Consider the following 15,928-nt stretch of genomic DNA (forward strand, 5'->3'; position numbering starts at 1 on the left):
TACCTTTAGAAAACTCTAAATCTATCTTTGCACAATTAGCAAATTATTAAATGACCTTTCCTTCAATGTCTTCAAGCAATTGCCTGTTCCCACTAATAGGAGAACGTGTTTTACAAGGTTCACGTTGATTAATTGACAAATGCTGATAAAATCAAAGCAGTGTTAAAACTCAGAGCACCAACGGCAACATAAATTACATTTGTTCAATAATGTTCCAAGTGGCCATGCCTTTATGCTTTACCTTTCAATAAATATCACTGTCTTAATTGAAACATCCATTGTGAAAATTTACCTCTGAGGAGGACTGTCAGGATGCCCAGCCTGGGCCAAACATTTCTATATCTCTTCATGGCTTTTAGCTCAATTAAAACAGTTGATTGCTGAGACTGTCTTCAAGAATGACACTTTACGTTTTGTATAAAGATGACCTAAACAGTTTCACATTGTACTTTGAAAATCGCATGCCCTCGAGTGACTTTCATTTGCCTTACTTTTATTTTTCTTATTATTACCGTCAACTACCCATGTAAAGGAATAAATATCTAAACAAATGCCTTGTGTCACTCATAAAGACCACTGCATTATTGACTCACTGACAGAAAGCATCTGGGTGCCACTACATGGCTTATGCTTTCGTATTTCCAAGATATAGGTACACTTGCCAGACCCAGACTTCCACATTCAACAGGAATGAATTGCTTTCTGCAAGGGTCTCGGGACCCTATGTCAAATCCAGAAGCCTAGATAATTCCAGGAGGAGAAAAAAGACAGCAGGGAGGAGAGTCCCTTCTACTGGGTGCTAATTCTCTCCTGTTGTTTTTAATACCCCTGAGAGAAGATCTTCACACTCTGAGGAAGTGTGGCCTCTAGAAATGCCCAGTTCTCCCAGCTGGGTCACTGGAAATACAAGCATCACCAGTGGCCGCATCCATGCCTCTTGCTCTCTAAGCCCCACAGTCCTGCTCTCCCGGACCGTGCCCTCCATTTTGACACTCTATGGGGCATGGTTGTTACATCTGTATCTGTAAAAGACAAAACTAAGTACAACTCAGGAGTAAATCACTTCCTTCAAAGACAATTCCTTTTCTAGAATCAAAGAATGTTTTAGTGAACATCCTTTAGTATCCAATATGAACACCATTTTCTGTTGTGACTTGGGGATGCTATGAAGAGCCGGAGGTCACACAGTGAGTCAGGGACTGGTGCTCCCCTCGGTTTCTGTTTTGACAGCACAGAGGCTCCCTGTCCTTTGCTCCTTCACACCAGGTTTCCTAAACACCCCAAGTTCTGTCAGCTGAGCAGGCTTAGCAGAAAGAATCCTATGCTTAAACAAGACAAACATAAACATGTGTGTGGGCATGCAGTATCCTCATGTGCGTCTTTGTCCGTGTGTGGCACATGTGTGCACATATGCATTGGAACTGGAGGCTGGTGTCATGTGTCTACTTCAGTTCTCTACCCTACATGAGGCAAGGTCTTGCCCCGAACCTAGCTAGAGCTTACCAATTCAGCTGCACTGGCTGGCCGGAGAGCACTAAGGTTCTTCCTGTCTTCTCTCTCCCGTGACTACAGAGATTACAGATTGTGTAGTTTAATCATCCTTAAAGACTGGGTTTGCTTGTCTCTTCCGCTGAGCCCCTGCCCTTCCTGTGTCATACCTCGCTCTTTGTCCTGTGCTTGGAAGGACGCTTATTCATAGCATCAGGAGATAGCATTTATCTCCAGGAGATTACAGCCAGTTTTATACACTGGTTCTCCAGCCCAGTGGGTCCACAGGGGAAGTGGTCAGCACCTGGTTCTTCTCAAACCATCTGCACGGGGCCTAGTGGAGGCCGTACCCGGGCGTTCTCTACATATTGCCAAGCTGAACTGAATTGTGTCAGCACAAGCTCTTTTAATATAAAGGCTCCAAGCGTCCAGACGGCACATCAGTGAGAGTGTCTTCTGAAGATTCCTGAAGATGTAAAAGTTTTATATTATTATTTTTAATATGAAAATATAATATAAAACTAGGCATATATTGCCTAAACATGTATTAAAACAGCCACTTTGGTTTCTTCTATAAGTGACAAAGTTATCAGAAAATTTGCCTTTTGTAGAGAAGAATTTCCTCTAAATAATAAAGGCACTTCCAAATGCCAGTCAAAATTTTCTTGGCATGAACATCATGGATTTGTGAAGTACCGTTATGAGGCTCGACGTATTCCTGAGAAGATGCTTACTTTATACAACAGGTATGGTCAGCTTACTAAAATTAATAACTCCTCACTCTCATGAAATCTGAATGTATTATATATTATTTCTGGTATAGTTAATAATAAAATCACTCATATAAACATTTAATGATTTTACCACAAATCTTATCTGAAGGAACCCACATGTTACGCCTCTGACTTGCAAGAGCTTGGCACTGTTGAGAATGTTAAGGATATTCAAGAACTGGGGGGAAAGTATGAAACACAAATCTCAGAGACACACTGTCCAAAACACCAAAGATATTCTATATGGACAGGAAATTTTATGTGACCTTTATTTAAATGTATGTTTTCCCTTTTACCAAGATTGACTAAAAAGGCTTACAGAGAGACATGGGCTGTGTAGGGGTTGGGATTTTGTTACAGGGAACAGGTCAGTCCTGAGTGTACCACTTTATCCAGACAGAATGTGAGGTTGTCGTTGCCTCTTCTCCCTGACAATAGTGAGTACATGAAGTTCTTTTAGTGATGCATTCATCGAAAGGCAGTAAGTACTCCTGACTATGGAACTGTGTGTCTAATGTGCCCTCGGTGTCTATCATGTGGCAACCCTAGTACTTTTAGACTAGGTTCTTCAATGCGTAAACTGTACTGTTGACCTTTTCCAGTAGAAAATACTGGAAATATGAGTATCTTCAAAATTCAAATGCGGCTTTTGAAATGTGTTTTCATTTTCATGGACAGCTGAGACCCAGCTGTGCTAATACCCAGCTAATCTGAGGTCTGGAAAGAGCCTGAGACTCAATCAGACTCTGGCTTCTCGGCTTGCCTTAGCCCCAAGGGCAGAGGCTCTGAGGTCCCATTTGCTTCAGTTCTTTCCTTATATTGACATGTTGATTTCCCCGAAGATCTTTCTCTCTTGTCTAAGGATTTGTATCATAAGCATCTCATTTGGACCAATATACATGCCTCACCCAGTTTTAATTAAGAAGTAATGCTGATGTTTATTTATTAGAGATTTATTTTAAACATAAATATTCCTCCTCATTTTCTATCTTTAAAAAATGTCCTTACTCGTCCGTTGCTTCTCATCATAAATATATGTACACACACACACACACATACACACACGCACACACAAACACACACATACACACACGCACACAAACACAAACACACATACACACACACACGCGCGCGCACACACAAACACACACATATACACACATACACACACACACACACACACACACACACGCGCGCGCGCGCGCGTGCGCGCGGAACTCCCCGCCTCATTATCAGATGTCAGTCTACTTTTATTACCGGTCTCTGGGATGGCAGTATACACAGCCCCAAACCACACTTCAGACCATGAGCAGCAGATCCATAGTCCTGCCCTGGGGCAGGCAGCTGTTGGGTCAGGCCTCCAGGTGGAAAAGCTTCATCAGACCAGTTCCACTGCATTAAAAATTAAAATCTGCTCAGAAGCAGGCTGCTCATCCTAGCCTGGATCGTGGAACAGTCACCCGAGTGGTGAACATGCTAGAGGCCACCCTACTTCCGTCCTCAACATTTTCCTCTGTGTGTGTGTCTTATGACCAGCATCATTTCTGATTGAACCATGATGCAACTGTGATAATTCTAAAAAAAATCCAGAATAGAATACTGACTTGGGAAATAGAATACTGACTTGGGGAATAGAACACTGACTTGGGGAATAGAATACTGACTTGGGGAAAGCATAAAACTATTGTAAAATAAATGACATACATAAATTTGAGTTGAGTACAACATAATTTCTAGGATGTTCATTGGAGCCTCCAGTTAACAGAGAATTCCTTGGTGATTATAACTACCAGAGACAATCTGAAAATGATAGGAACACAAGCTTGCATTATAGACCCTAGTGAATTTTTTTGAATGGGGTATGGAGTCATTTCTATTCCGTAAGCCTATAATTTATACATCCAGCACTGTGTAATGATTACTGAGCCTCAGAGCGATGGTCTGAATACATCAAAATTAGCGTTAAGCTGACAACACAGCTCTCAGCCTGGCTTTGTCCCTCCTCACTGAGATAGATTTTAAGAGTACTGGTTGGTTAATTTTGAGAAAAAAATGCCTTTGATTTAGCCAATGTTCTCTGATGATTAAATTAAGATTATGCAATTTTGGTAAACATGTTACTGAGCATGTGTGTAGCCTTCTCGCTGTGTCCTACCAGAGCACACTTACTAGTGCTGTGTCTCACTTCTCTTTCAACGTCTGTTTGAGAACTGTCAGTTGAAGCAGTTTTCCTTCCATCAGCCAAATTATACCTGAATCAGAGCATAGTATCCTTCTGTCCCAATAGTTTAAGTTCATATTTAATAACCATATTCTTTTCTAGCTATAATAATTATTTTCACCCAGATGCAATGATACTTAGTGACTTTTATTATAATTAGCGCTTTTTAAAGGTTTGTCCAACCTTTTGGGATTGGGAAAGGACATTGATACTTCTTTCTTTCCATGTAGTTCACACTTGGGAAACATACATTCTAGTTACAAAAAATAAATGTCATAAGTGGTATGTCATAATGTTTTAAATATGCTCACAATTTTGTGTTGGAAATACTGAGAAGCATTTCATAGAGAAAAAGGTGTGCATGAGAGAGTACAGAGAAAACCGTGGAACTTAAAAGAGAATTAAGAACCCACATGGTGGCTCACAAGCTCCAATAACTCAAGTTCCAGGAGATCCGTGACCTCTTCTGGCCTCTGTGGGCTCCTGCACACCCATGACGAGTATATACTTTCTTCCATACACAGGCATGCGCGCGTGCACACACACACACACACACACACACACACACACACATGCACACACACACAAATTATCAGTAATGAAAACAACAACAGAAATAACTTGCTGTAGGGAGCCCCAAAAGTGTAAGACATACAAGGAGGTGTTCATCAGGTCTAGCCACGGATTTTAGTCAACACTGTGTATGCCAGGCACAAACCCAGGAATGCCAGGTCGCACTTGTAGGCACAGGAGGCCCAGAGGTGTAAAGATCATCTTACAAAACATTCTACCCAATAGTACACTGAGTGTCAGTCAAACTGCATTCTTTAAAAAAAAAAAGTCTTCTTTCCTTTATTCTTTCAATTGATTTTTTTTTAAGTTCTCCATTGACTGTAACAGAACGGTCCTCTTGGCCGTCAAATTCTAATGTTCTTCATCAGACTGGGGAGCTGGTGTTCAAAATTCCTTGATCCTTATCTGAGAATCAGAGAAACCAAATCTTCTGAGGCAGAAACCAGGCCTGATTGTGTGTGGAATCCTGCCTGGGCAAACCCATGCCCACCATCATCACCAGAGGTGCAGAGCAAGTGACCCCCAACCCTTCCAAAGCCATCCCAAAGCATTTAGGCACCCACAGACTCTGTCAGCTCAATACAGAAGAACATGTAGAGTGCTCTCGTATGTCTCCTGGACCGAATGAGTCCTCTCACAATTCCTGGCCTTAAATATGCTGTTTCTATCACAATTCCCCTGAACCAGAAACCAGGGGAAAGTTTCTGACTGTTGCTTTCTAGGCCCTCACACCAGCCGCTCATTCCTCTCCCACACTCCGCAGTTGCTCACCCACTTCCTCTGTCTAAGCCCCAGAAACCTCTCAAGACTTCCCCTCTCTCCACCTCTCCTGCTTCTGCTTCATCTGCTCTTGTTTCGAGTAATTTCCACTGAGTGAGAGCCCAGCAAGGGCTTCTCTCCCCTCTCTCCCCTTGGAGCTTACCTCCCACTCTGATACAGAAATTATTGTTTTAAGTTACAAGTTGTATCCTGTCACTCCCGATTTAAAATACTCCGTCAGGCACTGTGTTAGCTGAAGAGATGGTGTTTCCTAGCCTGGGCTCTGTGTTGGGCATGGTTCCTCACCATCCCATCATTAATGGGATCGATAAACTCCAGACAAACAAAAGGGCTAATTTTCTAAACAGCACCCTACACTTTTCACACCCAGTACATTTATTTGATCACCATGGTGCCCATGTCTGAAATCTCATTTTATTCTTTCTAAACACCCTGTCCTGCAAATGTTCACCTCTGAGCACCCTTCAAAAAACACTAAACTCACCATCACTGGCCCTCCTCATCATTGGTCCTCCCTCTGTTGTTTCTGTTAACCAGTATTTTAATTGATTTACATACACACCTTCAACCAAGCTAGCGGGACACCTCCCTTCTCTGGAGGAACTGCTTGCTCATACAGAATTCCAAATGGTGCTGATAGAGTAGGTGTTTTCTCAGTGAGAGCTGGATGCATGGGGACAGTGTGAGTGAACAGGACCTGTGATTCCTGGATGGTCCCCCATCCCTGTTAGAGGAATGCTTAACTGATTCATCACTTGCCCCCATTCTCCTCCTGTTCTCTCATAATTGATTGTTTTTCCCAACAAGTACGTGGTTCCCGAAAACTGACACCAATGCTTTGGGATTCTATTAGTCCATATAGTTCATTTTGAACTACTGTTCAAATTGAAATCTGTATTTCCACTGGGGAGGGACTTAAAGCCTACAGTCAAGTCACATTGGTTGGTGTAGGGCCAGACAGACTCAAGCTCTTTTTCTTTTCCCTTAGAGTAGCTCCTGTAAATGAGCCTCTTGGGGCTTCCACAGTACCTCAGGCTGGAGTACAGGCTGAAGTGTGGAGACACTTACTCTGTTTACTGTCCCTTCCTAGTGGAAGGGTGATTTCACTGCAGGGGACACTCACAAAAACACAGTGGAATGGACATCATAATGGCTTCAACCAAAAATGTTGCTGTTTCCCCCTCTTGTTCTTCCTCTTAGAACGTCTATGTGTGTGTGTGTGTGTGTGTGTGTGTGTGTGTGTGTGTGTGTGTGTGTTGAGCACACATGTGCATGCACTTGCATGTATGCCATGGATGTAGGGGTACCATAGAGGCTAGAAGAAACCATAACCCTTGAAGCTGGAGTTACATGCAATTTGAGCCTCCTGGTAGGGGTGCTGGGAACTGAACCCTAGCCCTCTGGGAGAGCAGGAAGTGCTCTTAACCAGTGAACCATGGCTCCAGCACTTAAACTATTTTAAAAACATTATATCTACTCATACTACCTGCAGTGTTCATTTCAGTATTTTGGAGCAACAACCCTGCTGGACTTAGATGTGTCTCATCTAATTTGTTCCTCTGAGAACTGTGTCCACACATCCGTGGCCACACATCCGTGGCCACGTTACTTTTCTCTCGACCCCATCGTTTCCATCCACCACGCATGCTTTTGGGATCAGAATGCTCCAGAAGACCTCCTCTAAGACAGTGACTTCTGCCCGGAATAACACAGCCTCTTTTATTCTGTATATGGTTACCTCGTTCTGTAATTAAGTGATTCTTTTCCATCCTCTGCTAAACTCAGTGGAGCTGTTTGGGTTCCCGTCACACGCACTGCTCTGAGCTTCACAAATGCATTTCATTACGCCGCGCTTCCAGTCTGATTAGGAGCAATGCTGTCTGTCTTCTCTGTCAGTAGCTCAGGGTTGCATGGTACTTTTCCTCTAGGAGCCCTGTCACCCTCATGTCATTGACGGGTTCTGCGGCTAGTCAATACGAAGTCTAGTAATATACTTTCTTTCCTATCACCCAAGATCATGAACACACTCCCGCCATTGCTCTCCTGATTTAATGAGAGTGCTATAAATCCGTCCCCATGACTTTATTCAAAGCTCTCTTAAAATACACCACAATATTTTGTGTATTGTTTCGGTCTCTTGGTTAATGAATTCTGAGATTCCTTTCATGCTATAAAAGCTTGCTTTATTTCCCTTCCATAGCTATCTTCTTTAAGCTGTGAACAGTAAACCCCAGGTTTAGCATTTCATGAGCTGGTAAGAGCGTGCCCACGCTGCCAAGGCTCCCCTTACCCTTCCGAGCCGTCTTCTCTAAAGAGGTTTACTTCAGTTTTCCAGTTGATAAACCACCATTTTTATATAGGAAAACATTGTATTTAGCATGCATGGATTAAAATCCCTTGACATTTTTCTGAAAGCAACATTTCGAAGAATAAAACATCTTAAAGTCTAAAAGTACCGTTGTCCTTAGATACATGCAGAGAAAGCGGTCTCTGAATAAACTTGCTAAAATGTAACACAGCAGGAAAATCCTTCCCCGCCCCCAGTGTGCTCTCCCAGTTTTGCACATCCCATCCTGGCCCTGCCTGAGCTCCTGCCCACTTCCTGTCTTTTCCCACTAGGGGCATTTGCATCCTTTCAGAATTTGCCACATTCTCTTGCTCTTGGCATCTTCCTTGTGACTCACATGAAAATAATGCTGTCCTCCTCTCTTGGCCCCACTCTTCTACAACAAATACTTTCCTTTAATCTTAGGTATCTTAATATCCATGACTGACCGCCTGTGTTTTAAGACCCACCATCTGTGCCTGGAAGTAAAAACTGACGAATCTTCAGCACTTAATTTCTTAATGACCATTTTTCTTAATCTGATCAAAGCCCTCTAAGAGCCAACACCATCTAGTTTTTCTAAATAGAATAAATTACACAGGAAGTTCATTTCAGTTTCTAATGAATTGACAAACATTACCCTCCTACACTTTCAAAGTCTTGGTATTAAAAAGAGCTTAAAGTTGGTTGCTATGGGGGCAGAAAGGACAATCGTCACAGGATATCACCAAAGAAGATGGCTTTTCATAGCCTTCTTTCTCACCCACCAGTGGCGTTGTCCACCGGGCCTGGGAAGTGGGGGGCTGTGCATATCCTGCTACAAAATGGAAGGAGCCCAGATCACCAGCCCCTATGCTGCCTACAACCTGCAGGTCCCTGTAACGCAGAGCCCTGGTGAGGTGGGCTCCCAGCCACACCGCCAGGGACTCCTGGGTTCTACTCTGCTCAACCCACGTTATGGAGCAGTAGACTGGGTTGCAGGCTCCATCAGGTCCACATATTCAAATGACCATGAAGGAGAACAAATGATGTTCCCTGGTCAGATAACACCATCCCAACCCACCAGGCAAATCCTTAAAACTAGCCAGTCAGCTACCTGGTAGGCATTATGCCAGGAGGTTGAATTGCTTCTTGCCTCTTAATGCTTTGAAAACCAGTTGATGAAAGGCACAAATACCGAGATCCTCCCCACCCCAAATGACCAAATACAAAATGGGGTGTATAAGAAACACCGGTCGTCAGAATGCCACTGTTCCGTTTCAGTAGTAGATACAAGCTTAATAATTTTACTACAGCTGTAAAATCAAGAAATGTTTACTTATTTATTAGTAATGTGTCTACAAAGTACCCATTTTTGTCTCATCGTATACCATAATACCGGTGAAGTCCTTCTTTGAAAACTGTATTTTTTTCTGTCATACACTAGGTTGAACTATATGAAAGCGCTAATATTTGGCTAGTTTTTAAATCCACAGAAACAGCAATTTCACATGGCTCAGAGCAAATTTAACTATTAAAAATTAAAATAATGGTTTTCTGTTCCCTGTTAAGTCCCACACCTCAGGGAATGCTGGAGTTGGAGAGGCAAGAATTGATCATGTAAGGTGCCTCAGAGAAGGTGGGTCTTGATGCGAGCCCAAAAGCAGGGGGGCGTGGAGAAGTAGCAGGTACACACAGGACAGCAAATGTGAGTGCCAGCGGCCTGAAGGGACACTGTAGGGCCACGGCGAGCACTCCTGTCCCCTTTGATAAAAATTCTCAACTTTTGTGTTAATCTCTGAAAAGCGTGTTTCCACAGCCTAGAAGCAGTTTCAAAACCTCTCTCACAGCAGCTGAAAAATTATTCTTGCATCGTTACTAATGCCTTGAGTGAGCGCTAGTATTTCTATTACAGAATATGTGGTTGTCACAGAGTGGCCATCTTGGCAGTGGCTCTGTAGCCTGTGTCAGCAGGCACGCATTCAACTTCATGAAGACAGCTGCCTGGGCCGTCAAGTCCCTACGAAGGGTCTAGTGCCAAGGTTAGCAGCTGATAGGCTGAGACTCCCTCCAGTGCCTTCTGGAAGCTGCCTTGGCCATTCCCATGGACATCTTCATGTCTTTCTGGCCAAATCCTACTTTACTAAGACTTCAGCCTCCGGCCTCTGTCCTTACCAGTTACTTGTAATGGGTAACCACCCAGCACATTCCTCAGAGTTGACTTATGAGAGTCTATCAAAGGTCATTTTCCCAGCTTCAGTTTCTATGCCTGCCGTGCCCCTAGCAGGCCTGGCTTAGTCCAGCCGGAGGTGTGTTCCAACAGAGAACAGTGAGGCATCTGGCCAGTGGGCCATGGAACAACATGAACCAGGGCTCTGGAATGAACGAAAGGGGAACTGTTTTATACTGTGTTGAAAAATCCACTAAGTGCTCCAAGGCATGGAACCATGCCATCTAAGCTATAATTTAGGAAAATCAGGGCAGGATTTATTATCTCCTTTTATTTAAAGAGAATGCACAAATACAGGTATGATTGCATTTACTCATTTTCTTTTGAAAGATCTTTTTTCTAAACCACTTTTAAGTTCATAGTGATGTTGAACAGAGGGTAAGAAAATGAATGTCCCATGTTCTCCTCCTATATTCAGATATGCACTGACATGCCCCCTCGCCATTACTAATGCTCCCAGCAAAGTAGTACATCGCCTACAATTGACAAATCCACATGGTTACATCATTTGAACTCCAGTACATGTTCATTGTATGAGATTAACTAGCTTTATGTGGCAGAGTAAAAGAATTATGACTATTCCCTTGAGTTAATGTTGAGTTAATGATACCCTTTTTAAAAAGTCAACAATAATAAACACACACACAAATAAAACAACAACAACAACAACAACAAAAAGGTCATAAATTAATCTCAGGGCTGAGTGGGATAGAGGCTGAATTACTTACAAATCTTTGGAAATGTCAGAGTCATCTTATTTCTTCTGAATGCCACAAGCTGTAACTTCTGGTGATTACATTTTCCTTCATTTCCCTTGAAGATATAACGAATTATATTTATTTAAGTGGATTACCCAATTTGTTTATTTTTGCACTTTAAATATAGTTTTTTTTATCATTAATATATTGTAATCACGTAGGAAAAAGAAGGCCAGGTGGTGAGGAGCCTGACTCCTGAAGGCGGCTGGCTACTCACAGGTCCCTAAATGAGGCACACCATGCCATGACAGAGTGAGGGCCAGGATAGACCAGGGATGCACTGTCTCAGAAGAGGAATTGAGAGGAACACTAGGCAAGAACCCTTACTGTGCTTTCCCAGGAAAGAAAACAGATGTGGGATTGGCTTGGCTAGATAATTTAAACAAATTCAGGAGTGAGGAACTGTCCCCATTGCCTGCAGTGCCTCATCCAGCCCCTGCATGACGCGGACAGAACTGTGGCTTAGCATGGAGAAACTCAGAATGAAAAGCATTGTGGAAGATGCTGGGCTCCTGACCTGTTGGTTCACATCTGTAGAGGGGCTCCCAAGTGACCTGATGTTGTCTGGAGAAACTGTCTATCCCCAGGAGAACCAGTTCCCTACGGCCAGGGTCCATAAGGCCACAGGCATCATCGTCAAAAACACAGGAAGTAGAGATATAAGAAATGCAGTGTGTGTGTGTATATGCGCATATGCATTCACATTCATAATGACTATTCAATGAGTCGGAGTGTATAGGAGAGCAGGATGTACCTATATACTATTAGGCACTGTTTTGGCTTGTGGCGATTTAGCAGAAAGAAACACTTTTAAATGATTAAAAACAAGCCTATCCTAGTGGAAGGCTAATTTACCAAGGGAAACTCTATGTGATATAAATTCAGATCCGAAGAAATCTATAGAGAAAATAAGGCTTATAGAAAGAAGCTAACCGAGGTTGTAGTAACAGGTAGAGGCCAGTGGAGGGGCAAGAGCAAGGGTTTGGGATCAGCAGAACTGGGCTAAGGGGAAGGAGAGGGCTGGTGTGCAGGGACCTTGGGGGCACCAAATGCAGAATCACCAAGCCAAGATCATGCCTGGCAGGAGATTAACAGTCCCCGATTCCCCATGCTTCCTGAGGGGGCGGAGTCTCAGAGTCTGAGCTCTTGGAGGATACTGGCATCCAGACAGTGAAGGGCCTTGGAGACCAGGTAAACATGGTAGGAAGCTGCTTGGATGTATGAGTGTGGTCCAAACCGAAGCCATCTGAACATGAGAGTTAAGCTTCGGCCTCGAGCTGCGAATCAAGCAGCCATTGCTTGCTTTCTTGTTTCTGTCCTCAACTATCAAATTGGATTATCAGTCTTGGAGATGCCTAGGTTTGCAAATGGCAAAGTTTAAGATCTTTCTTCCCAGAGGTCTACATTTACAAGTTATTTTTATAGTTTCAAACAAATCAGACAAATAAAACCTTCCCCCTGCCACGCGAAAGGACAGCTTGGGGTCATGGCTGAAGCCGCATTCTATACCACTGAATGGGTTGGCTTCTATGAGGCATTTAAATAAAATGGAAAACAATTTTAAAAACTGCCACACTTCTGGTAAATGTGGAGGAGGAATGCTGTAAACAATCAACAATTTGCTTTTATTTTCTATTAAACCGGAGTGGCTTTTTGCGTTGATATCGCTTACAGAATATAAAGTAAAATCCACCCACAGTCCACTTACTGTAAGAGCGCCCACAAAGAAAACCTCATTCCGAATCTAATTGTGGACATTGTTCCTTCATTAAAAATTCATAGGGTTTGTGAATGTGTCACATTAGTACCGGTGTCTCCGTTATTCCCCAGCTCGTTTCCCCTTCCAGTTCTGATCAGAATTTCAAAATGCTCATGTCTAGAAAGGTGTTCTCTGAAGAGCAGCCAGAGGAAAATAAAATAAGGAAAGGAAGACATGAGGAGTGTAAAGAAAAACACTCAACAAGCAAACAGACTGCAGCCTCCGCTTGCTCCCTCGACTTACACAGGGAAACATACAGGGCACCCAACCTTACCTCTCACCCTGAATCACACAGCTGTATCTCAGCAACTCATGCGTGAGCCCGCAGAAGACTGAAGCAGAGCGCTGTTCCTCATCATTTCTATGCCAGGCTCTTTCTCCACTCAGACGGCCACACCAGAGTGCCAGGTCATGGATTGCTCTGTGCACGGTGTTTGTTACAAATAGATGAGACAGGGAGTTCTGTGCAGCCAGGGATGTTGGCAAAAATGTTGAGCCTCTCTCTTGCTTATGTATGTTGTTATACATTTGCACCAGGAATCACGGAATATATCATGTACCCTCGACAACGCTACTTTCAGTGGTAGGCTCCACATAGGACGACAGCCCCATAAAAATATAATTTTCCCATGAGTAGTAATGGTCGAAATGCAAGACATCATGTGCTCTCTCTCTCTCTCCTTGTACTGCCCGTCCTAAGGGCAGCCCCCACACAGTCCTGTGTAGTGTGTAATGCTGTACTCTGCTCATCTCTGAGTATAATCCTTCTACTTACCTGAGTTGCTGTAGAGCGGTGTACCGTGTGCGCTCGCAGTTAAGTACAAAACATGGAATCTACATCGCCCTTTGACCTGTACCATAAAGAACAGCTATAGAACCACAGACAGGGGGGTACTATGGAGCCATAAGCTAAAGGAAACAGAAAACACAGCATCTAATTCCTGTTCCAAAAGGGGTCACCACCACCTTCCAGGCACCTCACGTTTGCTTTGTCCCTTGGTTGCTCTAAGAGGCCATACAGGACGGCTGCCCTAGTCTGTCCTAGGCTTGTGACATCTACTCCATGATGATCACACCGTCACAGAATAGCACCATGTTACATTCCTCAGAACACATCCCTGCAGTTAAACCAGCTCCGACTGTACAGAAAAACTGGGGGCATAAACTAAGATCATAACTGAGTCTTCTGACGCGGTGATCATGTGGATGGAGGAGCGGGCTTCTCAGAACTTCATATATTACCTGACAGTGGTTGTACTATGGCTAATAAATTTCAGAAATCACCTCTTCTCCTCATGTAAACCTTTACATTTGAGCCCAGCAGGGAGCCTGCAGACTCAGAAACAATTTCAGCTCAGCACAACTTTGCTTAGGTTTTGATACAGCCCCAGCTAGGCCATTTTGCAGGATGTGTTTGCTGTTAAGTGACATATTCTCTAAGTTGCTGCCCTTTCTCTGTATCCTGATCAACTCGGTTCCCGAGAGTGTGATGTATCCTAAAGGTCTCCCCCCTGGATAGTCATCGTCCTGAATTCTGGGTGGTGGATTGAGACTTCAAGAGCACACAGCCACACTCCCCCCGAATGATCTTCTGCACCAAAAAGTTTACACAACCAAATGAGCAGGGCAGATTCCAAACCCCTGCCACACAGGCTCAGAGCACCTCATCCATCACCCTGCCAATAGTGAATCAACCCACAGGGTGGGCAGGTAAGCCGTGAGCACCAGAATACATACTTTCTGGAGGGTAGGAGAGGGTAAGTTGCAATAAAGGGTACTCAGGGAGCCTCCCTTTGTAAGATTTGTAGCGCCAAGTGATCAAGAATATCACCCTGGGATGACTGTCTTTGGAAGATCTGGACTTTAACTATCGAAGTATCAGTTCTCTGAAGTGACGCTTTGTTCTCTCAGCTCCTACAAAAGGCACCGTATGCTGACCCCTCCAGTGCCTCCTGAGAGGGGAAGTGTGCCCATAAAGTGGAAGAGCTCAGGAGAGTGGCCCACAGGGCCCCTGTGACGAAAGCCCTCCTGTCGCCACAGATTGCACTCCCAAGCTGATTTGCACACTTCATAGGAAAGGTAGAGAGAACGATGTCCCCAGACCAGTTTCTTTCCACCAAGACTGAAGGAGTATCTTCTTCAGCAATAGGTAATGGGAGATCTCTGCTTCAAGTTTGTCCCTTGGTAGCCAACAAGACTTGTGTTTCCAGAGTCCTTGGCACTGTTGGTGATCCCTTAGGATATTAATTATTATAAAATCTGGGTTCTCTGCCTTATTATGCTTGTGAATTCATAGTTCCCCACCCCCCATGCCTGTTTTTGTTGGTCTTGTTTATGGTTTATGTTGAAAGGGAAAATAAATCCCAGGCCTCGCAGCCAGCTGCCAGTGTAATGAGATTGCTTGTGCTAGAGACACTGTGCTGAGTCCAAGAGAGAGAAAACAGATTGAAAGGGAGAGGTTAGTGATGGTCTCACTTCACTTCCCAGCCCAGGAGAACAGTCCCAGGCAGTCCCAGATGACCACAGATTTACTCCCTGTCTCTCTGTCTCTGTGTCTTTCTATGCACGTAGATTTTATACATTTTACACACCAACCTATCTACCTAGCCCTTCCCTGATGCCCAGGCTCTCTTGAATGAAGGCGTCTCAATCCTGCAGTCTGCGGACTGCCCTCATGTCAGCACTTGCTGCTTTGAACACTCCGTGGACACACGGCCGAAGCTGTACAAACCATCATATTTCTTGCTTCACAGCACAGCTCTGGCTCTAGAAGGCACTAACTCAGCCACAACTACTTCAAATCAGCATGCACTGGACCGTTGGCCATCATTAGCCTTGATGAACTCTAGATGACCCTAAAGTCCTTTCCATAGTGGACAGAGGGAAAGACTTTCTTAGGTGACCCAGGAGAAGGCCCATGGCTGGTACCAGTACAGACCTCCACTTTCCAAAAGGACAGCCATGGTTCACGGAAGCATTCATAACACACCCCCTTGCCTGGCCTCATAGGGAGGCTGTTCAGCCGGCATTTTGAACCAGCT

General features: G+C 43.9%; 1 protein-coding gene and 1 long non-coding RNA gene across 15 annotated transcripts in view; one reads left to right on the forward strand and one right to left on the reverse strand.

The window, feature by feature from the left end:
* The window catches only part of Enox1 (ecto-NOX disulfide-thiol exchanger 1), a 552,870-nt gene that overhangs the window by 314,885 nt on the left and 222,057 nt on the right, over positions 1-15,928 (forward strand).
* The window catches only part of LOC148001064 (uncharacterized), a 41,712-nt gene that overhangs the window by 18,997 nt on the left and 6,787 nt on the right, over positions 1-15,928 (reverse strand). The window contains exons 2-5 of one of the 5 annotated variants that reach the window (XR_015638988.1): positions 13,663-13,738; positions 13,162-13,308; positions 11,099-11,183; positions 1,659-1,954 (exon numbers count right to left, since the gene is read on the reverse strand). This is a non-coding gene — a long non-coding RNA (uncharacterized LOC148001064). Of the gene's footprint in view, positions 1-1,503; positions 1,955-11,098; positions 11,184-13,161; positions 13,309-13,662; positions 13,739-15,928 lie in introns of all 5 variants that reach the window. The other 4 variants (XR_015638986.1, XR_015638987.1, XR_015638985.1 and 1 more) reach the window with 4 other exon arrangements.

Source organism: Rattus norvegicus, chromosome 15, assembly GCF_021556685.1.
Source record: "Rattus norvegicus strain SHRSP/BbbUtx chromosome 15, alternate assembly SHRSP_T2T, whole genome shotgun sequence".
NCBI classification, from domain to species: Eukaryota; Metazoa; Chordata; class Mammalia; order Rodentia; family Muridae; genus Rattus; species Rattus norvegicus.